General features: G+C 40.2%; 1 protein-coding gene across 1 annotated transcript in view; it reads left to right on the forward strand.

Annotated features, from left to right (window-relative positions):
• The window catches only part of Abca13 (ATP binding cassette subfamily A member 13), a 446,515-nt gene that overhangs the window by 198,192 nt on the left and 223,173 nt on the right, over positions 1-25,150 (forward strand). The window lies entirely within an intron of this gene.

Consider the following 25,150-nt stretch of genomic DNA (forward strand, 5'->3'; position numbering starts at 1 on the left):
ATTATATTTTATTGAATTTTCTTGTGACTCTGGCTCTATACTTTCCAGAAGAATGGACTTGTAACTTTTAAAATTAAAACTATAAATACAGATTCCAAACATGCAAATGAAAACAGAGAGATGGATGGAAAAATAAATCACTTTTTCTTTTACTGTGAAAACCTATTTAATAGTTGGGGAACTCATGGAATTCTTGATGACTAGCACACATAAAGTATAGGTCATTGAAAAGACATTTTCAGTGGTATAAAAATATGGCCTCAAGAATAGACATAAGGTATCAACTCACCAGGTAATTTATTTTTGAAAAAGTAGGATTGCATGAAATTAGAAAGTAATAAAATGAACCTAGAAGGCCAAAATTGGCAAGAAACTGGATGAGAAGTTGGATAGTGAAGAAGTCAAGTAATGCAATAAAAGGATGCTTGTGATGGGCTGTGATGTTCCTTTATAGAGTGAGAATGCAGTCATGAGAACAGAGAAATGAGCAGAGGGTCTGGAGAGACAGCTCAGTTGCTGAGTGCTTGCTGCTCTTGTAGAGGACCCTAGTTCAGTTCCTAACACTTAATGCTGGGCTGCTTACAACCACCTGGGATTCTAGCTCCAGGGGACCTGACATCCTCTTCCGGCATCTGTCAGCTGTCAGCACTGTACTCTTGTGCTCATATTCACACACACACACACACACACACACACACACACACACACACACACACACACACTTAAAAATAAATCCTAAAATGTACAAATTATTTTTTAAAAGAAAGAAATGCACCAAGCTAGACATAGTAGCACAGCCCAGGAATTTCAACATTTAGGAGGCAGAGGCAGTGGATCATGGGTTCAATGCCAGCCTGAGTTACATAGAGAAATCCTTTTTTTTTTTTTAAATGGGGACCCAACAGGGAAGGAGGAAGAATCAACAGAAATAAAGATTTAAAAAAAGGCTAATGGATCTTGAGGCTCTGTTGGTGCAGGGTCACTCACTGCTCCTTGGAGGAGCCCAAATCAGCTAGAACTAAAGGCAATCAAGAACGGTCGCCAGAAGAGAAGCTGGATGTCTTGATCATCACACAACACACATGACTCCTAAGAAGAAAGTGTCTGGACAGAGAACTCCAAGGACAAAGAAAAGAGCCTCACAATAACAAAGACCAGCAAAATGAGGCTACCCTCAGTAGTGCTAAGATCAAATGTGTTTAAGGACCAAGAATGTTCTGACTTCTTTTCCACTGTCAAAACCTGAGGTACAAGAATCCCAACATCCTCATTAAGGATTTTATTGATGTGGTGAGAATATAGACAAAAGCACCTCAGGGAGGAAAGCGTTTATTTCAGTTTACTCTTCCACATTACAGTACATTATAGTCCATCACTGAGGGAAGTCAAGGCAGGAACTCAAATAGGTCAGGAACCTGGAGGCAGGGGCTAATGCAAAGGTCATGGAGGAATGCTGCATTCTGGTTATTCCCCATGGCTTGCTCAGCCTGCTTTCTTGCAGCACCCAGGGCCACTGGTCTAGAGGTGGCACTACCCACAATAAACAGGGCCCTCCCACGTCAATCACTAATTAAGAAAATGCCACAGAGGCCTGCTTATAGGCCAATCTTATGGATGCATTTTCTCAGCTGTGGCTCCCTCTTCTCAGCTGTCTAGGTTTGAGTCAAGTTGACAAAACTCAACCAGAACAATTGACTCCTTGCCAACTTGAGACGCAAACACATGACTTATTTAACCATATACTTTCCTTTCTTATTCATCCCCAAGGTCCCATGCTAATATCAATATCACAATATTAAACATCCCAAGTTTTAAAAGTTCCATAGTCTTAAAAAATCACAACACTTTAAAAGTTCAGTTTCTTTAAAATGTCTAAAATCTCTTTAAGAGACAAAAGTTTCTCTAAAATTCTAAGGTCTCTCACATGTGGGCTCCAGTAAAAGTAAAACTAAGTTACATACTTTCTTACTGCAAGAAGGTAGAAGCAAAGCAATGCCATAATTTAATCAAAGCAAAGCCAAAGTGTAAAGTATTAAGTTTTTGATGTCTGGGACCCATCCACAATCCTCTGGGCTTCAAAGGGCCATAGCAACAACATTTCTCTGCCTCTGCCATCCATAGCACACACAGCTTGTCTCATAGGCTCAGGCTGGCTCTATTTCACATGTGCTGTGGTGCTGTTCTTTTTGGTCATTCTATGGTACTGGGATGTCCAAAATGCTGGGGATCCACTGTACCTGAACTACCACTTCCACAATAGTCTTTCCTGGGCTCTCTTGAAAGACTCTGACCCTGCCCCAAGCCTCAGATGCACTTCACGACCCCTTCATGCCTTTAAAACTAGTACCACCTGGGAGCCTCAAATCACCAAATTTGGCTGGCAGCATGAGACCTCTAGACAATTGATTCTGTGTGCTGATTCTGAGGAAATACTCCCAGCTTTAAGGTTCTTGATGATTTTGATTTCTTCTTTGTTTTCCTTTTATTGAAAATAGATTCTTGTCTTAGGGTTTCTGTTGCTATGAAGAGACACCATGACCAGGACAACTCTTATAAAGGAAACATTTAATTTGGGGTGGCTGGCTTACAGTTTCAGAGGTTCAGTCCATTATCATCATGGCAGGGAGTGTGATGGCATGCAGGCAGACATGGTGCTGGAGCTGACAGTTGTTATATCTTGACTCAGAGGCAGCAGGACGTTGACTGACTGCTACACTGAGGGAAGCTTGAGAAAAGGAGACGTCAAAGCCTGCCCCCACAGTGACACACTTCCTCCAACAAGGTCATACCTCCTAATAGTGCCACTTGCTTTGGGGGTCATTTTCTTTCAAACCACCACATTCCATTCCCTGGCCTCCAAGGGATTATAGCCATACATAATGTAAAATGAATTCAGCCCAACTTCAAAATTCTCCATAGTCTCAACAATGTTTAAAAGTCCAAAGTCTCTTCTGAGATACATGGCAATCTCTTAACTGTAATTCCCCCATGTAAAAATCAAAATAAAAAAGCAGATCATATACTTCCAATATATAATGGCACAGAATATATGTTACCATTCCAAAACACAGGGAAGGGAACATAGTGAGGAAACACTGGACCGAAGCAAGACCAAAAACCAGCTGGGCAAATTCTAAACTCTGCATCTCCATATCTGATGTCGAAAATGCTCTCCCCATCTCCAATTCCGTTCAGCTTTGTTGACTACAACACACTTCTTTCTCTTGGGCTGGTTCCACTCCCTGTTAGTAGCTCTCCTCAGCAGGTATCCTATGACTCTGGCATCTCTAACATCTTGGGTTCTCCAAAGCAATCTAGGCTGCAACTTCAGACAGCTTCAGACAAAGGCCTCTCTGTTAAGCCTCCTGTCTGTCAGGGACACCCCTGACAAATGCCTGGCTTTAGTAGCTGTCTTTAGGCACAGAGGCAGCATATGTAACCAGTTTCTTCTATCCTTAATGCTAAAGCCAGAACCACATTGCTGAAGCTGCCAAATTCTGCTGTTTACTGGGGCTGGAACATGGCCCCCATGTTTAATTATGTCTTCACCAGCTTTCTGTTTTCCTTTTACAATCTAAGCATGGCTGTCCTTGAACTTGATCTTTAGACCAGGCTGGCCTCAAATTCAGAGATCCACCAGCCTCTGCCTTCCCAGTGCTGGGATTAAAGGTGTGTGCCACCACACTGGGCTCTAAACTTTTCTTAACTTCTTTTCCCAACATTGGAAACTTAGCTGGGTGGAATCTTGCCCTGAGGTCACCACTCCCTTTATTCTATTTATTAATCTGTTTATCTCCTAGAACACAGGACTTAGCTCTGTTCCACTTCCTGGTGCTCTTTTTCTCCTCAAATATTTTTCCTTGCTCAGCTTGCTTCTTTCATTATAAATCTTCATTAGAGTTACCACTTATAACCACATAACAGAGTCTGTACTAGGCTGTTTTGAGATTTCCTCTGCCAACAGAATTAATCTAAAACTCTTCACCTAGCCTCAGGCAGACTCTTTGGACAAGGGTAAAAGGCAGCCTCATTCTTCACCAAAATATCTCAAGAACAATCTCTAGGCAACATACTAAAATTCTTCTCTGAGCCTTCTTGAGTGAGCCCTGTACAGTTCAAGTAACTCTTAGCACCACTGTTTTCCATGCTTCTACTAGTATGGACCATTAAGCAATGCTTAAAGCATTCTACTGCTTTCCTAACCCAGAGTACCAAAGTCCAAACAAACACATGGTCTGGCCTATCACAGCAATACCCCAGTCTCTGGTACCAAATTCTGTCTTGGTTAGTGTCTCTATTGCTGTGAAGAGACACCATGACCACAACAACTCCTACAAAGAAAGCATTTAATTCTGGGTGGCTCATGGTTTCAGAGATTCAGTCCATTATTATCATGGCAGTGAGCATGATTGCATGCAGGCAGACATGGTGCTTACATCTTGACTCAGAGACAACAGGAAGTTGACTGACTGTTAAACTGAGGGAAGCTTGAGAAAAAGAGACATCAAAGCCTGCCCCCACAATGACACACTTCCTTCACCAAGACCATAACTCTTAATAGTGCTACTTCCTTTGTGGGCCATTTTCTTTTAAACCACTGCAATTTTTTCCTCATACAGTATATCCCGATTTTAGTTTCTCTTTCTCCTCCCTATACTTTTACCAGTTTCTCTCTACCTCCCTTCCCCTCCATATCCACTCCCTTTCTGTCTTTGATTAGGAAAGAACAGGCAAGCCAGGCGGTGGTGGTGCACGCCTTTAATCCCAGCACTCGGGAGGCAGAGCCAGGTGGATCTTTGTATGTTCAAGGCCAGCCTGGTCTACAGAGCGAGATCCAGGACAGGCACCAAAAAAACCCCAAACAAACAAACAAATAAACAAACAACAACAAAAACAAAACAAAACCCCCCAAAAACCAAAAAAACAAAACCAAAACCAAAAAAACAAAAGAAAGAACAGGCATCTAAGAGGTGACAGCCAACAACCTGACAAAATAAAATACTAATAAAATGAAGCAAAAACTATTATATTGAAAGTGTACAGAGCAACCCAACAGGAGAAAAAGAGTCCCAAGAGTAAGCACAAGAGTCAGAGATACACTCATTGTCACAGTTAGGAGTCCCATAAAATTACTAAGCTAAAAGATGTGATATACACACAAGGGACCTGGCACAGACCCATGTTGGCTCTCTGCTTAATGCTCCAGTCTCTGTGAGATCATACTCACCTTGCTTAGTTGATTCAGGGGGCCTTGATCTCCTGGTGTCTTCCATCCCCTTTGGTTCTTAAATTTTCATGATACCCTGTGAGCTCTGAGGGAGGAATTTGATGGAGACATCCCATTTATGCTCTCTTCATATGTCTGGCTGAGGGTCTCTGCATCTGTTCCATTTGCTGCTGGTGGAAGCCTCTCTGATGACTACTGGATAAGATGTCATTGATACATGTGTCTAACAGACTAGTATTAAGAGTAATTTTATTGATACATTTTAAGATTATTTTTACCAATAGTATTTGGTTTCACCCTAGGTCTCTGGGCTATCTAGTCTCTGATTCTTGGTTACAGTGGGACTTAGGTCAAATAAGACATTGGCTACTCCCACAAGTTCTATGCCACCATAGATTTAGCATATTTTTCAAGCAGGACAGATTGTACATCAGAGGTTTTATGGCTGGGTTGATGTCCCCATTTCTTTCTGGGTAGCCTATAGGGTACCTTCCCACACCAAAGACACTAGAACTTAGGGGTGATGATTCCTTATAGGGACCATCTCCACTTCACCATGTTCAATGAGTTGTGTGGTGCCCTGCTGTCAGTTTGCAGAGACTAACCTTTTTTCTTAGCAACAGCCTGGGTTGTTTGGGGATTTCCATGAGACCTCCTTGGCCAACAACTCAATTGAATGCAACCCAGACCTGCTGGGTTGGAAAGCCATTAGAAGGCCTTACATGGCAATAAATGGTGGGCAGATGAGACTCCATATCCCTCATTACCAGGAGTCCTCATTAGGATCACCTTCATAGATTACAGGCAGTTTCCCTGCACTAGTTTTTCACACCACCTCCATAGAGCCCCCCAATTCCAGCCATCTCGGCTCATACTCTCTCCTTTCACCTCATTCCCTCATCTAATCTCCCATCCCCATCCCCACCCCCTACCAGACTACCCATGTGTTCTATTCTATTTTCCTCTCCCATGAAGATCAATGTGTTCCCCCCATAGACTCTTCCTCTTTACCTAACTTTTCTGTGTCTACTGATTGTAGCTTGGTTATCATTTACCTAACAGCTAATATCCACTTATAATAGAATACATACCATATTTATCTTTCTGAGTCTCGGTTACCTCACTCAGGATGATTTTTTTTCCTAGTTCCATCCATTTACTTGCAAATTTCAAGATATCATTTTTTAAAAAATAGCTGTTTAGGCTGGGTGGTGGTGGCGCATGCCTTTAATCCCAGCACTTGGGAGGCAGAGGCAGGCAGATCTTTGTGAATTTGAGGCCAGCTTGGTCTTCAGAGCGAAATCTAGGAAAGGTGCAAAGCTACATAGAGAAACCCTGTCTCCAAAAACAAACAAACAAACAAACAACCCCCCCCAAAAAAAACCTGTTTAGTTAAACAAGTGTCCTTGTGGTAGGATGGGGCATCCTTTGGGTATATGCCTAGGAATGGTATAGCTGAGTCTTGAGGTAGATCAATTCCTAACTTTCTGAGGAACTGCCATATTGATTTTCATAGTGCCTGGACAAGTTTGCACGCCCTACCAGCAGTAGAGGAGTGTTTCACTTGCTCTACATCCTCACCAGCATGAGTTGTCACTTGTGGTATTGATCTTAGCCATTCTGACAGGTAGATTCTGATGGAATCTCAAAATATTTTAGATTTGCATTTCCCTAATGGCTGAGGATATTGACCATTTCTTTAAGTGTTTCTCAACCATTTGAGTTTCTTCTATTGAGAATTCTCTATTGAGGTCTGTATCTCATTTTTAATTTGGATTATTTAGTTTTTGATATCTAGTTGCTCAAGTTCTTTATATATTTCTGATATTAGTCCTTTATCAGATATTGAATTGGTAAAAATCTTTTTCCATTCCCAAAGTGATAGGCTGCCACTTTGTCCAAATGATGGTGTCCTTTGTCTTACAGAAGCTTTTCAGTTTCATTAGGACCCATTTATTAATTGTCATTCTTAGTGCCTATGCTATTGGTGTTCTGTTCACAAAGTCTACTCCCTTGTCAAGGCTATCCCCCACTTCCTTCTTCTATCAGGTTTAATCTATCTGGCTTTATGTTGAATTTTGATCCATCTAGACTTGAATTTTGTGCAGGGTGCTAAGTATGGATATATTATCATTCTTCTACATACAGACATCCAGTTTGACCAGCACCATTGTTGAAGATGCTGTCTTTTTTCAGGGTATATTTCTGGCTTCTTTATAAAAAAAAATCACATGTCTCTAAGTATGTAGATTTATGTCTAGGACTTCAATTTGATCTTTGATCAACATGTCTGTTTTTATGCCAATACCATGTAGTTTTTATTACTATAGCTCTGTAGTACATCTCAAAATCAGGAATGGTTGAGACCTTTAGCAGTTAAGTTTAGGCTTGTTTTAACTATCCTGGGTTTTTTGTTTTTCCATATGAAGTTGACAATTGTCCTTTAAAGGTCAGTAAAGAATTGTGTTGGGATTTTGATGGGGATTGCATTGAATTTGTAGATTGCTTTTGGAAGGATAGCCATCTTTACTATGTTAATCATACTGATCTATGAGCATGGGAGATCATTCTGTCTTCTGATATCTTCTTCAAAGATTTGAAGTTTTAATCATACAAGTCTTTTACTTGCTTAGTTAGAGTTACCCCAAGATATATTATATTATTTGAGGCTATTGTGAAAGGTGTTGTTTCTCTAATTTCTTTTTCAGTCCACTTGTCATTTATATATAGGAGAGCTACTGATTTTTTTTTGTGTGTGTGTGTGTGTGTGTGTGTGTGTGTGTGTGTTTATCTTGTATCCAACTACTTTGCTGAAAGTGTTTATCAATTGTAGGAGTTCCTTGGAGGCATTTTTAGGATCACTTATGTACACTATTATATCATCTTTAAATAATGGTACTTTGACTTCTTCCTTTCCAATTTGTATCCCTTTGCTCTCCTTTAGTTGTCTTATTGCTCTAACTAAAACTTTACCATATTGAGTAGATATGAAAAGAATGAACAACTTCGTCCTGTTCCCGATTTTAGTGGAATTGCTTTGAGTTTCTCTCCATTTAATTTGATGTTGGCTATAGGTTTGTTGTAAGTTACCTTTATTATGCTTAGGTATATCTCTTGTACCTTTACACTCTCTAGGACTTTTATCATGAAGTGGTATTGGATTTTGTCAAAGTTTTTTTCCTGCATCTAATGAGATGATTAAATGTGTTTTTTTTCTTCAGTTTGCTTATGTGGTAGATTACACTTACTGATTTTCATATACTGAACCTTCCCTGCATATCTTGGATGAAGCATACTTGGTCATGATGAATGATCTTTTTGATGTGTTCTTTTATTTGGTTTGCAAGTATTTTATTGAGTATTTTTACAAGAGAAATTTGTCTGTAATTCTCTTTCTTTGCAATGTCTTTATGTGGTTTGGGTATTAGGGTAACTGTGGCCTGATAAAATGGATTAGGCAATGTTCCTTTTGTTTTTATTTTGTGAAGTAATTTGATGAGTATTGGAGTTAACTCTTGTTTGAAAGTCTAGTAGAATTCTACATTAAAACCATCTGGCCATGGGCTTTTTTTTCCCTGTTGGGAGATTTTTAATGACTACTTCTATTTCACTAGAGGTTACAGATCTATTTAAATTTTTAAAAATCTGATCTTGATTTAACTTTGGTAAATGGTTCCTATGGAGAAAATTATCTTTTTCAGATTTTCCAAGTTGGTGGAATACAGGGTTTTAAAGTATGTCCTTATGATTCTCTGGATTTCCTTGGTGTGTTTCATGTTCCCCTTTTCATTTCTGATTTTGTTAATTGGATATTCTTGCTATGCCTTTTAGTTAGTTTAGATAAGGGCTTGTCTATCTTGTTGATTTTCTCAAAGAACCAACTTTTTTTCATTGATTCTTTGTATTGTTCTCTTTGTTTCTATTTTATTTACCTCAGCACTCATTTTGATTATTTCTTGCTATCTACTCTCAGGTGTCATTACTTCACTTTGTTCTTTCAGGCGGGCTGTTAAGTTTCTAGCATGGGATCTCTCCATTTTTTTTTTTTAATTTAGGCACTTAGTGCTATTTCATCAGGTCCCATATGTTTGAATATTCTGTGTATTCATTTTCAGTGAGTTCTAGAAAGTGTTTAATTTCTTTCTTTATATCTGACTTGATGCATTTTTCATTCAATAGAGAATTTTTCTGTTTTTATGAATTTGTAAGCTTTATGTTGGTTCTGTTGTTGTTGATATTTAGCTTTAATCTGTGGTGGTCTGAAAGGTTGTAGGGAGTTATTTCAATTTTCTTGTATCTGTTGAGCCTTGCTTTGTGTCTGAGTGTGTGGTTAATTTTGGAGAAAGTTCCATGAGGTGCATAGAAGAAGGTATATTCTTTTGTGTTTGGGTGAAATGTTCTGTAAATATCTGTTAGGTCCATTTGGTTTATAACATCTCTTAACTCCAGTATTTCTCAATTTAATTTTTGTCTGGATGACCTGTCCATTGGTGAGAGTGGTGTAATTAAGTCTCCCACTATCAATGTGTGAAAGTCAAGACGTGATTTAAGCTGTAGTAATGTTTATTTTACAAACTGGTGTGCCCTTGTTTTTGAGTCATAGATGTTAAGAATTGAAATGTAATCTTGGTGGATTTTTCCTTTGATTTCTTTGATGAATACATAGTGTCCTTCCTTATCTCTTTTGATTAATTTTGGTTTGAAGTCTGTTTTGCTGGATATTAAAATGGGCTACACCAGTTTGCTTCTAAGGTTCATTTACTTGGAATATCTTTTTCCAATCCCTTTTCCTGGGTTAATGTGTATTCTTGATGTTGAGGTATGTTTCTTGGATGCAGCGGAAGGATGGATCCTATTTTCATGTCCATTCTGTTAATCTATGTTTTTTTATTATGGAATTTTGACCACTGATATTGAGAGATATCAATGACCAATGATTGTTGATTCTTGTTATTTTGTTGTTTTTGTTGGTGGTGGTGGTGTTAGTGTTGGCATTGGAGGTGTGTGTGTGTGTGTGTGTGTGTGTGTGTGTGTGTGTGTGTGTGTTTCCCTTCTTTTGGATTTGCTAGTGTGAGATTATTTATTTCTTGTGTTTTTATGAGCATAGTTAACCTCTTTGTTTTAGAATTTTCCTTCTAGCATCTTCTGTACAGCTGGATTTTTAGATATATATTGCTTAAATTTGACTTTATCATGGAATATCTTTTCTCCATCTACGGCGTTTGAAAGTTTTGCTAGGTATAGTAGTCAGGGATGGCATCTGTGGTCTCTTAGAATCTGAAGCACATTTGTACACACCCTTCTGGCTTTTATAAAGAAATCCAGGGGAAATCATTCAAAAATCGGAGGTAATTCTAATAGGTCTATCTTTATATGTTACTTATCTTTTTCTCTTGCAGCTTTTAATATTCTTTATTTGTTTTGTGCATTTAATGTTTGAATCATTATGTGGCAAAAGGACTTTCCCTCTGGTCCAATCTATTTGGTGTTCTATGTGCTTCTTGTACCTTTATAGGCATCTCCTTCTTTAGGTTAGGAAAATTTTCTTCTATGGTTTTGTTGAAGATATTTTCTGGGCCTCTGAGCTGGGATTCTTCTGCTTCCTCTATTCCTGTTATTCTTAGGTTCAGTCTTTTCATAGTGTCCCAGATTTCCTGGATGTTTTGTGTCAGGAGTTTTTTAGATTTAACATTTTCTTTAACTGATATATCCATTTCTTTTATAGTGTCTTCAGCACTTGAGATTCTCTCTTCCATCTCTTGTATTCTGTTGGTGAAACTTTTATCTGTATGTCCTGTTCAAATTCCTAAATTTTTCATTTCCAGAATTCCCTCTCTTTGTGTTTTCTTTATTGGTTCTGTTTCCCTTTTTCAGGTCTTGAACAGTCTTATTCATTTTCTCAACTGTTGTTTGTGTTTTCTTGGATTTTTTTATTTCTCCCAATTTTTTTGTTTGTATTTTCCTGACTTTCTTTAAGAGATTTAATAATTCCCTCTTTAAGGATCTCTATCATATTCATATAGTTGGTTTTAAGGTCTTTTTCTTGTGCTTCAGCTATGTTGGAATATGCAAGGCCTGCTGTGATAGGATAGCTGAACTCTGGTGGAGACATATTGCCTTGACTGTTATTCATTGTTCTTTTATGCTGGCAACTAGAAATCTGGGTTTAAATAGGTTTTATAAGTTTAGGTGCTGATTTCTGGATTTGTGCTTTTTGCTTTTTTTTTTTTTTTTTTTGTTCTTTGCTTCCTATTTTCTCCCTGGATTTTAGGAACATGTGATGGCTGTTGAATGTTTTCCTGGCTTGCTCAGCTGGTGCATTAGCAGGAAATGCATGGTGGTGTTGGAGGCTGGGATACTGGAATGAATTGGAAGAAGGAAGGTTGGAGGAGGAGAAGGTCTTTGTGATCCCTTGGGCATGGGATCAGAGAGGAAAGGGAGACCACAAGACTTCCAGCTACAGAGCTAGGGATGAGAGTTGAGGGATTGGATCTCAGAGCAGTAAGAGAGGTGTGGGTTTTTCTTCGGCCTACTTGTTGCCCTGGGAGGAGCAGTCCTTGGGTTAGCAGAGGGTGTCTGCTAGGGTTGGGGTCTGGGACAAAGCAACAAGTTAGGGGAGGGAGGTTAGAAGGGGAGAAGATTTGTGGAATCCACAGGAGCTGGAACAGGGGATGGGGAAAGGTTGCCATGGTGTTTTGCTGCCGAATTGGGCTTGGATCTGGGGGTCAGATCTGGGAGACAGAGTGAGTGATGCTGATCTATTCTTAATCACCACCAATTTCTCATCTCTAGCTAACCATCATCAAATAATTTTCCCAAGAAAACAAAAGTTTCACATCAGTGGTGCTGGTCTCTTGTTAATTATAATAATTCTTCAGCCCCAGCTGAACAGAACCACAGATTCTTAACTCAAAAAAAAAAAAAAAAATCACATGAATGACCCTGATATTGTCTTTATTTCCTTCTGAGACTTCACAAGCCAGGCTTCCATCATTTCCACTGCGCTCAGCATTATCTTCTGTTCCCACAGAACAGCTCATGGAGTTCTGGGCACATATTGCTTTTCCAGCTCAAAGTTCAAATGCTACCACAATCCTCAAAAAAAAAAAAAAAAAAAAAAAAACCACAATCAGATCTGTCATAGCAATACCCCATACCATGGTACAAAGTTTTGTCTTGGTGAAGGTTTCTATTGCTGTGGTCAAATACCATAATCAAAAGCAACTGAGAGCGGGAGGGGCTTACTTTAGCTTATAGTTCTATGCCTCAGTCTATCACCTAAGGAGTCAGGGCAGATATTCCAACAGGGCAGGAGCCTGGAAGCAAGAGCTGAAAAGCAAAGGCCATAGAAGATTGCTTAAGGCTTTTTGCTCATGGCTTGCTCAGCATGCTTTGTTAGAGCACCCAGTACCATCTGCCTATGGGTGGCACCATCCACAATGGGCAAGGGCCCTACGACGTCAATCAGTAATTAAGAAAATGCACCATAGGTGTGCCCACAGGCCAATCTGATGAGTGCATTTCCTCAATTGCGGTTCCCTATCCTCAGATATCTAGGCTTGTGTCAACCAGCACACCATGGACAGTATGGATTTATATTGTAATAGACCAAGGAAGCTATTTAGTAGGGGTATCCCCCTAATTCTCACTGAAATGTGTTTCTTTGACTAACTTCTAATGGAATAAAATATGCAAATCAGTTGTCTAGTGTAGAATCAAGATTAATCATGCCAGAGTAGTAGGCATCACCAGGCTCTACGCATTCTGAGGGAGGGACCTCGTTGCAGAACAAGGTTCAGGAAAAGAAAGAAGGTCTTTGTGTGTGTGTGTGTGTGTGTGTGTGTGTGTGTGTGTGTGAGAGAGAGAGACAGAGACAGAGACAGAGACAGAGAGAGACAGAGACAGAGAGAGACAGAGAGACAGAGACAGAGAGACAGAGAGAGGCAGAGACAGAGAGAAACAGAGAGACAGAAAGAGAAAGAGAGAGATAGAGAGACAGAGACAAAGAAAAAGACAGAAACAAAGAGACAGAGACAGCAAGAGACAAAGAGATGAAGAGAGACAGAGAGACACAGAGGGGCCATGTTGGCCATGTCTCACGTCCACATGCCTTGGTGTAACGGTGTTGAATTTTTCATGTTGTGGGGTAGTAGCTGTTACTGGCAGAGAAGGTCGGCTTTAGTCTTGTTACTGTTATTGTAGTTGTTAGTTTCCAAGATGAGTCATGTCCCCACATGCTATGTACTGGCGACTATGACTACTCTTCCAGGAATCTGGGCTGCTATGGAGCCAGATAGAAAAGGGTAGCTGGCTGAAGAGCAGGCGAGAGGAGAGGGGCCAAGGTACAGGCAAAAGGTTGTTCAGAAGGACCTAGAACTTTCTAGTTGCCCATGCTGGCAGAGGGCTTGGTCCTCAGCTCCACCTCTGTGTCCGCTGTGTTTTCAATGCAGAAGGAAGATGAAGACAGCCAACACCATTATGTCTTTAGTGCCCTGGGCCAGCTCTGTAGCTCTCAGAGGCAAGATGAAGTCTGTGTAGGAGACAGGATGCTGAATGTTGAGATGCATGCTCTGTGCACAAGGAAAGGGGTAAAACCACAAGAAAATAAGAGATAGCAAGAGGAGGGCATAAGCCCATGATTATTTCTAGTTTGTGTGTGAGAGTCAATTAAAAAAAATGAATGATTACAGATGTGCAAAATTCAGGAGCATTGCTACACAACAGCAGTGAATTCACAGAGCTGAGCAGTGAAGAGTTTCACTCTCTAAGCCATAAGACAAAGCACCTCACTTTGAATCTGATGTGATAATGCATATCACATAAAAATAAAAAATGTAAGTGAGCCTCACTTAGTCTTCAGTAAATGAAAAAGGGGGCTGTGTTATTGAACAGGAACACTCATTATTGCAAGTTATGTTGATTTTCTGCAAATAAATGTACAGATTTTTATAGTTTCAAATTCTGTGACTTTTAATATGAGCATTATGTTAATTTAATATGGTGAAATGTACATTAATCATTTAAATAGAAAGTTCCCAAAGTAGTAATTTGTGTTCAATTGACAAAATGTTTCTGAAGGATATCTAAAAATCTAAATTTATAACAAAATCAAAATTGTTAAATAATAATGGGAAACTGTAGAGGCTGATAATTATGCAAAATCTTTCTGTGCATTGATCAGAATTAAAATAGTGCAATACTTATATAAATTAGGTTGAGTAATTGAGGGGCCAGAGAGATGACTCAGTGGTTAAGAGCATGTCCTCCACTTAAAGAAGATTGAAGTTTGTCTTAGCACTCATGTTGTGAAGCTCACAACCAGGTGTATCTCCAGCTTCTGGGATATCTGATGCTTTTTCATAGCTTTCATGGGAAGTGCACTTTCACACACACACACACACACACACACACACACACACACACACACGCACACACACACAGAGGGAGAGAGAGACAGGGAAAGACAGAGACAGAGACAGAGACAAAGACAGAGAGACAGAGAGAGAAAAAGAGATACCCAGAGAGACAGAGAGACAGAGAGATGCTTAAACACACACACACACAAACACACACACACACACACACTCTTATATACATGCATTCATGAATACATGCATGCACATGCACACACATGCACATATACAATTAAATATAAATAAAATAAAATTTTTAAAAAAGATGGAGTGGTTGGGGTAGAGGAGTGCAGTTCAGTGGTAGAGTGCTCACCTAGCGTGCTCAAGACCCTGGATTTTCTCCTCAACAATGTAGGGATGGGAGTTAGACAGACATGGGACCAGACTAGAAACCTAAGTAACCCACCCAAATGTATACAGTTTGCTCTGCTCAGTTATTAAATTTACTACAGAGAAAAATATTAAACTCCCACTCTTAAACTTATTAGAAATGAATAGTATTAAAGTAGAGGGGAGAGTTGGAATATAGCACAGTGGTAGAGAACTTATCCAGAATGTATAAAACTCTGGATTTGATTTTCATCACTACAAAAAAAAAAACAACCCACTAAAAATAATGAAGTCATAGGAAATGTATGATTTCAGAAACAAGGAAGGCCTTTCTTAACAGGATGTCAAAGTCATAAATAAATAACAAAAACATTAAAAAATCAATAGAGATCAATATATAAAGATTTAAATAAATATTTCAAACTATACAAATAAAATTATAGGCAAATATATAAGCTTATAAAAGTTTCATAGCTCTATATGAAAGTTAATTTTCTAAAGTTAAAAATCAAAAAGACATATCTCAACAGAAATGCCAACATATCATTTGTTAGAAAACAAAAAATATTTGTATTACTTTAATCCCAACACTGAGGGGGCAAAGGCAGGAAGATCTTTGTGAGTTCAAGGACAGCCAGGACTATGTAGAAAGACCCTGTATCAAAAAATAAATGGTATTAGGAGGTACAATCTTACAGCAAACACCTAGAACATGTTATACTTAGTTATATATACACATATATACATATATGTATATATATGTGTGTGTGTGTATGAAATAAAAACTAGTAAAAAAGAGGAGAGTGAGAAGGAACATATGGGAGGGTTTGGAAGGAGGAAAGGGAATGGAGAAATGTTGGAATTATATTATAATCTCAAAAGTAAAAAATTAATAAACATAAAAAACAAGCCCCCGAAATGTATCTTTAATAAACTTACGCAAAGGTATGATATTACACAAAAGCATTTGGTTTCAAATATAAAGAATATGGCTTTTCAGACTGCAACCCACAGCTTCAGAGAAGCTAGCTAACAGGGAAAGACCCTAGGAGGGACACATGGATGACCCTGTGAAGGAGAAGAGGATGAGATCTACATGAGCGGACTGGGTGTGGGGGGGTGGCAGAGGGCAAGGAATGGGGGATGAGAACATAGGGAAATGGGAGGGTCAAGCTGGAACAGGGACAGAGTGGGAGGGCAGGGAGGAAGATACCATGATAGATGAGGACATCATGGGAATAGGAAGAGGCAGGGTGCTGGGGAGGCTCTCAGGAATCCACAAGGTTGACCCCACCTTGGTCTGCTGGCAGTGGTCCAGAGGGTGCTTGGACCGATCTACTCTGGTGACCAGCCTAGCAAATAACCTAGCTGTCATCAAAGAGCCTTTGTCCAGTGACAGATGGAGGCAGATACAGTGATCCATGGCCAGGCACCAGGCTGAGTTCCGGGAATCCAATTGATGAGAGAGAGGAGAAATACTGCAGGCGAGGGAGGTCGAGATCATGATGGGAGGATGTGCAGAGATGACTGGCCACGCTAGTGGAAGCCCATGAACTGTGGACTGGTGGCTGTGGAGCCTCCATGGGACTGGACTAGGGCCTCTGGACACAGAAGACAGTTGTTTGGCTCAAACGGTTTGGGGGGGTACCCAGGCAGGGGGATCGGGATCTGTCTCTGGTGCATGGGCAGGCTTTTGGGAGCCTGGTGTCTGTGGTGTGATGCCTTACTCAGCCTTGGTGCATTGGAAAGGGGCTTGGACCTGCCTAAGCTCAGTGTGCTGGGCTCTGCTGACTCCCCATGGGAGACCTCGATTTGGGGGATGTGGGGGATGTGGGGATGCGGGGTGGCTTGGGAAAGAGGGCTGGGTGTTGGAGGAGGGAGGAGGGGGGGTCTGTGGATAGCATGAGGAGTGAGTAGAAAATTTCTTAATAAAGAATAAAAAAGAATATGGCTTTTTCCTCCTCTGACAGACAAATGTGATAAAAATGATGAAATTCTGCTGTGGGATGGTCTGTATGTCAAATGTGTTGCTGATTGGTCAATGAATAAATCACTGATTGGCAGTGGCCAGGCAGGAAGTATAGGCGGGACTAACAGAGAGGAAAATTGGAGAACAGGAAGCTGGGTGAGGGAGACACTGCCAGCCGCCATGATGACAAGCCGCATGTGAAGTACCGGTAAGCCACAAGCCACGTGGCAAGGTATAGATTAATAGAAATGGATTAATTTAAGCTGTAAGAACAGTTAGCAAGAAGCCTGCCACGGCCATACAGTTTGAAACCAATATAAGTCTCTGTGTTTACTTGATCGGGTTTGAGCGGCTTGGGACTGGCGGGTGAGAGAGATTTGTCCTGACTGTGGGCCAGTCAGGAAAACTCCAGCTACAAAATTCAGTGTAGGGATATGTAAGTTGAAAGGGGAAAAATGGTGTCAATGCCAAATTAACTACCACCATACAGTACCAATGTTTAGTAGCTATACAAATTGACTATGCAGTGCTTTCAAAATGTAAAATGATTTAGTAAAGGAAAAAAATAAATGGAAGTATCTCGTGTGGGGCACACAACTGCCTATCGTGGGTGAAGATACACTTTGGGAGTTAATTAGCGTGATATTAGGTAATAGCAAATTTCAAAGTGTGCATTACGGTTGTTAACTGCAGGGACAATGTCCTACAGTTCAGCTGGAATTCTTATTCATCTCACATAGCAGGACCTTGGTGTTAGTTTGGTCAATATCTGTTAATCCCCTCACAAAATAGCTGCTGGCAGCCGCTATCCCTGGGAACCCTTCGTGTCTGACTATTTTGTAGTTCTCCGACAGGTGGTCTCATGTAGCATTGTCTTTCTGTGTTGGAGTTAAAGGATATAATGCCATCCTCCAGGTCTATTCCTCTTGTCCTGAATGATAGGATATGTTTTTCAAGGTTGAATAATATTCTGTTTTATATTTGAAAGAATTCATTGTTCCTTTATTCATTATGAAAGGAGAGTTACATTGACTTCATGTCTTGGACATTTGAGAAGTCACCAACAAAGATGTGCATATGTCTTTTCAGCAAATTGATTTCAATCCCTTTGTGTAGACACATGCAAACTGCTGGGTCATGCAACAGTTCTGTGTTTGTTTTTGTTTTTTGTTTTTTGATGAATCTCCATTTTGTAATTTATTATGGTATCATAATTTTACATTGATAGCAAAGGTATGCAAGGGTTTCCTCTATCTACACCCTCACTAACAGTTTCATCTTTGCCCTTTTTCTTTTCACAATGGTTATCTGAGTGAGAGTGAGATGATACTGTGATTTTAATTTGCCTTTCCTTGATTAGTAATGTTGAACACCTTATATGAACACATTGGCTATAAGTATGTCTTATTAGAAGAAATGTCTATTCAGGACAATTGGTCTTTAAGAGAACTGGGTCATTTTCTTTCTGAGTATTCAGTTGTAGGAGTCCCTTACATGTTTTGAGATGTGTGGTTTGCAAACATTTCTTTTCCTATTTTTTAAGTTGTCCTTTCTTTTTGGTGATCACTTGCTTCACTGTAAAAAAAAAAAAAAAGGATATTTGGTTGGATGTAATACTAAATAGGTAGCTTCTTTAAAAAGAATGAGGGGCCAGCAAGGTGGTTTGGTGGGTAAAAGTTCCACTCATTATGGCAGCCTGAATTTGAACTGCTGAAACTACACGGCAGAAGAAAGGAATGGAATCTCACAAGTGCTCCTCTGCCCACCTCATGTGTGCCACAGCACAAAACATATGCATACCACAAATGAATAAATGTAATTTAAAACAGTTCTAAAAAGTGAGAATGATGCTCCTTTCAGTAACCCAGATTATCAGATGAGCTCCACTGGAAATAAACTCTGTACTCCCACCCCCATATCTGAAGACGTCATCTCTGAATTGAAAGTGTTTGCTCAGCCCTCCACTCAGGAGAAAGGAGTGTCAGGACCCAGTGCTCTCTGGAGTTGCCCCTCTTTCCTTCTCCTATGTGTGGTCCACATCCTTTCTCACTCTCCAGGCTTGTTTCCCATTTCTGAAGATGCATGTGTGGCCTGAGCTTGCAGATGAATATGACCCCTTTTATTTGGACCGTGAGTACCCTGGTATGAGATTTTCATATTTCTAAATCTTTCCACCTCTGGCATTTCTAGACACCAGTGATCACCATCTAGACACAGAAAGTACAAATTTTACAAAGGCAGTGCTCAGAAGGAGAGACCTGAGAACAGGGGCAGGGGCAGGGGCAGGTAGTCGAGTGCGGTCACAGGCTTTCTAGAGAATTCTGGAGAATGAGACCCAAGTGTCATGGGAGAGGCTGAAAGTATCTTTTGGGGGTGGTAGTAGGGAAAGGAAACAGAAATGATTCCACTATAAGAGATTTCTTGCAACAGCAGGAATCACTCAAGACTAAACCTTAAAAGAATTGAAGGCAATGCCTACAACAGATATTTGTACATTTCTAGTCATCTAATCCTATTCACAGGGGCTGAAGGACAAAAGCAGTCCTAGGACTTAACGGCAAATGAATGAATCTAGAAACTGTGGTATGTTTGTAGAAGGGATCATTGTTTAGCCAGAGCAAGAAAGGTAATTCTGACACCTGCACAGGCTTTGAATGAAATAAACCAGCCAAATAAACATGACTCTGCTTGAGGCCAATGTATAAGGACAGAATGCTTCCAGGAGCCATGAGAGCAAAGATGTGGAGATGGACTTGATGAAGATGGTGGTGTGAGCATGAACTATGTGCATAAACATGGTGTATACTTCATTGCAATTTAAAAAGTTCCAGCCTTGAGGCAGGTGGTTGATATTGTGACAGTGTCCACACATAAGACCCCTTTGAGAAGAAAGAGAAAATATGGCTGCATTTATGGAGGGGTCCACTAGGCTTGGAAAAGACTAGTGTTGGTGTAGATGAACCTGAGAAATTGGCACTGAGTCAGGGGAACATCATACTTTGGTAACTGCAGAGAATATTTTCTCCCCTAAAATCTAAAGGAGGTCAGCTTGGGGCTCAGAGTCACCGTCTTTAAGGATGGACAGATGGAAATGCCAAAGCTCGTTTGCATTTGTAATTTCATTGGCTTTCTGGTTTGTGCTGTGCCATGGTACCTGGCATTTGGAACTTACTACGTCCAGCCAGCATCTCTGGCTCTTTTTCATCAGCTTCTGCTCTTCATTTCTTCAGGGTCCTCATTCCACCACTTCCTGTTAGGTGAGGGGTAAGACATCAGTACACAACTCCAAACACCCATCCTGTAGCTCCTACCCCTGACATACAGGAGCTTTGAGACATCTTAGTACCAGTTGTTATCTTACCATATCTGATGAGACAGTGATATGCTTTCTAAGTCTCTCTTCAACATGCCAAAGTGCCTGTTCCAGGGAATGTTTCTACCTTTTCTTTTGTGTGGCTGTACAGGTGTTCTATGACCGTGGATGGGTCACAAGTCCCAACTAGACTGGATTCTACTTCCTCCAAAGGGAAGCAACTATGAGAACACAGAGAAGCCACCTTTGAATTGCAAGGTCCTATCTCTATATTGTGTTTAGGGAATTCAAACAGTGAGCTCTTTGCAGTTGCATTACCATTTCATCCTTTAGCTTGGTGTGAAGGAACATGGGTAGTTTATTTCAGAGCAGAATCACAGCTCCAAAATCTTTAGAGCACAATATTGAAAATAAAAGTCTTTTGTTTTCTTTGGGGAAGACAAAGGCAAAAATGATTCTTTTCTCTACATGCCATGAAATTGCCAATTCTTCTATTTCAAAACTTAGATGAAAAATTAGAACTGATAGCTTACATGTCCTTTAAGTATATAAGGTACTTATTTTCAACTTTGACAAAGTCTGCCAATAATGACCAGAGTAAATTGTTAGAGAATACTGAAGGGCTTTAGATCTGTAGATTGGTAAGGGCATACTTTCTAGGAGTTCTCAGACCTAGTAACTTCTTTTAAGATAAATATTTTCTGTTACCCCCCTCTCTATTGAAATGAAATAAACATATAAGAAAGCCTAGCTGTGTAGCTAAATAAAAATTAAGGCACTATTTTAATTGCAATATGAAGGATAAGTGGCAAGTGATTTTTAATAAATGATGGCGGGTAGAAGAAACTGCCCTCTTGACCTTGGAAGTCCACCCTACAATAGTAGCTTCAGGCAGGGTCCAGAGTCTTAGACTTATTGAAAATTTATTTCTAATGGGTGATAGGATAAAGGATGGGTTAGATTAGACACAGAAACAGTGATGTAAGATAACTGAATTGCAAAAATACTGAGTGGGGAGGTATTCTAGACAGCATATGATTAAGACTGAAAAATAATAGGGAGCTTTTATATCAGTAACTGCAATGCTGGAGGTTTTATAAACTTTCTTTTTTAAGATTTTGTGTGTGGATGATTGGTGTGTTCCACCATGGGCCCAGCATTCTGCCTGCCACAAGGTCCACTGGTGTAGTGCAAATGAGAACGGTTCCCCATAGGCTCATGTATGAGAACAGCTCATCCCCAGTTTGTTGGTGGTGCAGTTTGGGAAGATTATGGAAGCCTTTGGAGGTGGAGCCTTGCTGGGCAAAGTACATCACTGGGATGAGTTTAGCGTACCCCTACTTCTGTTTGCTCTCTCTGGTTACTGTGTATAGGCAAAATGTGATTTCTCTGATTCCTGATGTCCATAATGCCCTCACACTCTTGCTACCATGCCTTCCCCTCCACAACAAGCTATATCTCTTCTAACACTGAAAGCTAACGTAAATCCTGTTCTCCTATAAATTGCTTGTGGTTATGGCATGTCATCGTAGTAACAGAATAGTAGTTAAGACTCCCATGTTGACAATGATGGCGCAGTGGTGTGGATGGAAACAACACACACTTGGGTCCTACCATTTCCTTAGCTCTGCAAGTATTAGAAAACTAGAGATTCATTGACCCCCAGTCCAATGAAATTATACAGGCCAATCAATTCTAAACATACATGCCCTTTCTTGTTGTTTCTGTTCATTGAAAAGCATGTTCAGGTGCATGTTCACACTTTCCCCTTATTCTGTCAGTCTCTTGACCATCCTTTCTCTCCCTCAATGGCCCTTGTTAGTATACTGTGCTGATGTCTCTGGGAACTGTTAATAGAAAGGTATCTTTTTAATGGCCATTGTTCACCATATAAAATAATAATGTATACAAATAACGATGATAAATATACCCCAAAGAGAATATCAATGTATTTGAATTCACAGTTTGAAAGTATCCTGTGTGCAGAAAGTTCTTATGGACTTCTTCTCCCTCTGTCTCAGTCTGTCTGTCTGTCTGTCTGTCTATCATACTCACACCCCTATACATAAATATACACATACCAAGCTCTAAAGAAATGCTTTCTCTTTTATTTTCTTTGCTACATAGCAATCCATAGTTGTGATGCAAAGCCTTCTGGTTCACTGTGGAAGGGCCTCAGATAAATTCCTAGGCTTCAGGGCCCTATGTCAGAGGCTAAGCTCTCTGTTTGAGAGCTCACGAATGGCATCTGTCCTCTCTGAGTTGTCATTTCACAAACTCTTCTTTATATTCTCCCAGTTACGTTTGACTCTACCAGATCTGCCCTTTCCATTGACACTTTCCCTTATAGTGACAAGGGAAATTAGTCCAAGGGGAGGGGCAGATGATGCTAATTAGTTTCTCTTCCTCCATAATCCAAATGACTGGTGCCCTTAGAGAATTTAGCTTGGCGTACACCAAGACTTTCCCACACATTGTGCCCAATAACACTTGGCAATGTGAGTAGTGTGCAAGTACTTAGAGAGTGTGCACGTGAATTCAGATCTCTAAGGGAAAGCACAGCCCTGACCTGAGCAGAGAGGAGGTCACCCTCATGTGGCTCAGGCAGCTTCTAGCTTTAGTGAGATGAATCGATTCCCTGAGAGGATTTCAAAAGGCTGTGCTGATTATGCCTGTGATGGCTTAGAGAGTCGACCTTTAAGATTCAATTTATCTTCAAATTCATTTGTTCTAACTGAACATCCTCTCATTTTTTTTGTCCCTTCTTACTGTTCCTGAAGCCATCATTCTAGGTCAGGTCTCATTCCTGCTCAGGACCATTTGATCACGTAACTCCTTCCTTCTTATGTCTCTCCTTCTTCTCCAACTTCTGCTACCTACCTTTTTGTGGACTTCAGTTATAGCTTTTAAAAACAGACCAGATAGACCCAACCTTCCCATATGGAGAGTTTCCCCTGACTTCAAAATGCTACAGGAAAGGCTTCCATGTCCTGAATAGTTCAGATGACCTTGACTTTACCCAATATTTATCAGTACCTGGCTTTCTGTTTCAACTTCACTGGTATGGGTAGCAGTGTCTGATACCCAGATAAAATAAGAGGACCAATCTAAATTCAAATTTTAGATAACCACGGATGTTTGGGTGATGCAATAAAACATCACGTGCTGCTTGTCCGAAATTCAAATCCAGCTGGGCATCTGGCATTTGTATTTGCCACCTCTAGTCATCCTTCCTTGTCCTTTTCTGCCTTTGCTTTCTCAGACATTTACCTCTGCCTGCATCTGTCTGCTGTGTATCTATAGAGACCTTGAAACTGCAATGCTGGCTTGGGCTGAGTTTTTCTCTGTGGTACTTGTCATATTCACTAGTACAAAAACCATAAAGACAGGAGTCTGGGTCTGATCCAATTTGTGTGGCCTTGAGCTAGTAGAGGGAGATTTTATCGATATGACAGACATCTATTTGGAACAAGAAGATGAAACTGGGGAAGAGCTAAACAAGAAACAGGATGCTATGGATTCAGGTGACTTCAGGGTCCTTGCATGGAGCTGCATCCTCATGTGCTCTGTTCATTCTTGGGCTGGCCTGCTGATACTGTGTCCCTGGGAAGAGTCTCAAGTCCCTCCTTTTCCTCCCCAGGAAGCATGCCTTATCCATTCTCAGCAGTGTCTCCCATGAGCTAGTCCTACAGGGCAGAGACTGTTGTAAGTGTGAATGACTATATATATGTGCTTTCTTGTGCGTTCAGCAATGCGTATATGCATCATGACCATCACTTTGAAAGCCATTGCATGAAGATGTCTTTGTAACATGTACTTTAATTGAAGTGGATTTGAGCTTTTGCTTGCTTTTTGGCTTTCTTTTTGATACTTCTAGTGTGTGAAGATGTTCTGTTGCTTCCTTGGAACAGGCAGTTGCAGTTGGGTTCACCTCTAGTGTGCATGGAGGAGCTGTTCCTTCCTTCCTGCTGATTCTGAGAACGTGAGCTGTAATTTATCACACAGGTCTATTTTGATTGTAAAATCATTGGAACATTCTTACAAATTTTTTTGAAGAAGCAGGAAAAATATCCATTTGTCTCCAACATTATCAACTAGAAATAGTAATATAATTTCCATTCTGTTTCAGATACCTTTCTGCACATCACTGGGTTCATATTACATTTATACATTTCCCTCTGTTTCAAAAGAAATAATGTCATCTAGTCACATCTTTAAAAATATGAATGGCTATTCAGCATATCACTAAATAAAAGTGTTTCCTAGTTTCTTCAACTTTGAAAGCCTAACTTCAGTTCTTTCCCATTATAAACAATAGAATGGTGATTGTTTACACTCAGAAGGTGTTTTCAATTCCATGTTGTTTTTGCCATCTAGAACTTTAATCACTAATTCAAAACCTAGAAGTGCTTTAAGCATCTGAATCCTGCTACTTGTCCCATTCCCATTGTCCCCAGGGTTGGCAGAACATGTGTACTTCAGAAGCCCCTCAGTGGGACACTGCCTCTTCATGAGAAGATGGGAGATTGGGGGCAGCAGCTGGCAAATGGAGAATAATTTCCCATTGTATTTGTTTGCTTGCTTGTTATCTCTTTTGTTCCCAAAAATGCATTGTTCATGCTTGTATGTGATGAAGCTTATTGAATAATTTGTAATTAAGCTGGGACCCAAAGATGAGATCGCTTCCTCCTTTTGTTTGAGGCAAGGGAACTTGTGTGAAAGGATACCCCAAGATCTTCTTGCTGGTATACCTGTGTTATACTTTCACATAGACAGGTCAGGTGAGAGTAGGAGCCAGCCACTGCATAGCATCTGGAGCCATCAACTCTGTTGTTGGGCAAGCCCTTGCTATTTTCCTCCTAGTAGCCCCCACACTTGTCCTTTATGCTGTCTTGGTT

Source organism: Peromyscus californicus, unplaced genomic scaffold, assembly GCF_007827085.1.
Source record: "Peromyscus californicus insignis strain IS unplaced genomic scaffold, ASM782708v3 Scaffold_13__1_contigs__length_99412109, whole genome shotgun sequence".
Taxonomy (NCBI): Eukaryota; Metazoa; Chordata; class Mammalia; order Rodentia; family Cricetidae; genus Peromyscus; species Peromyscus californicus.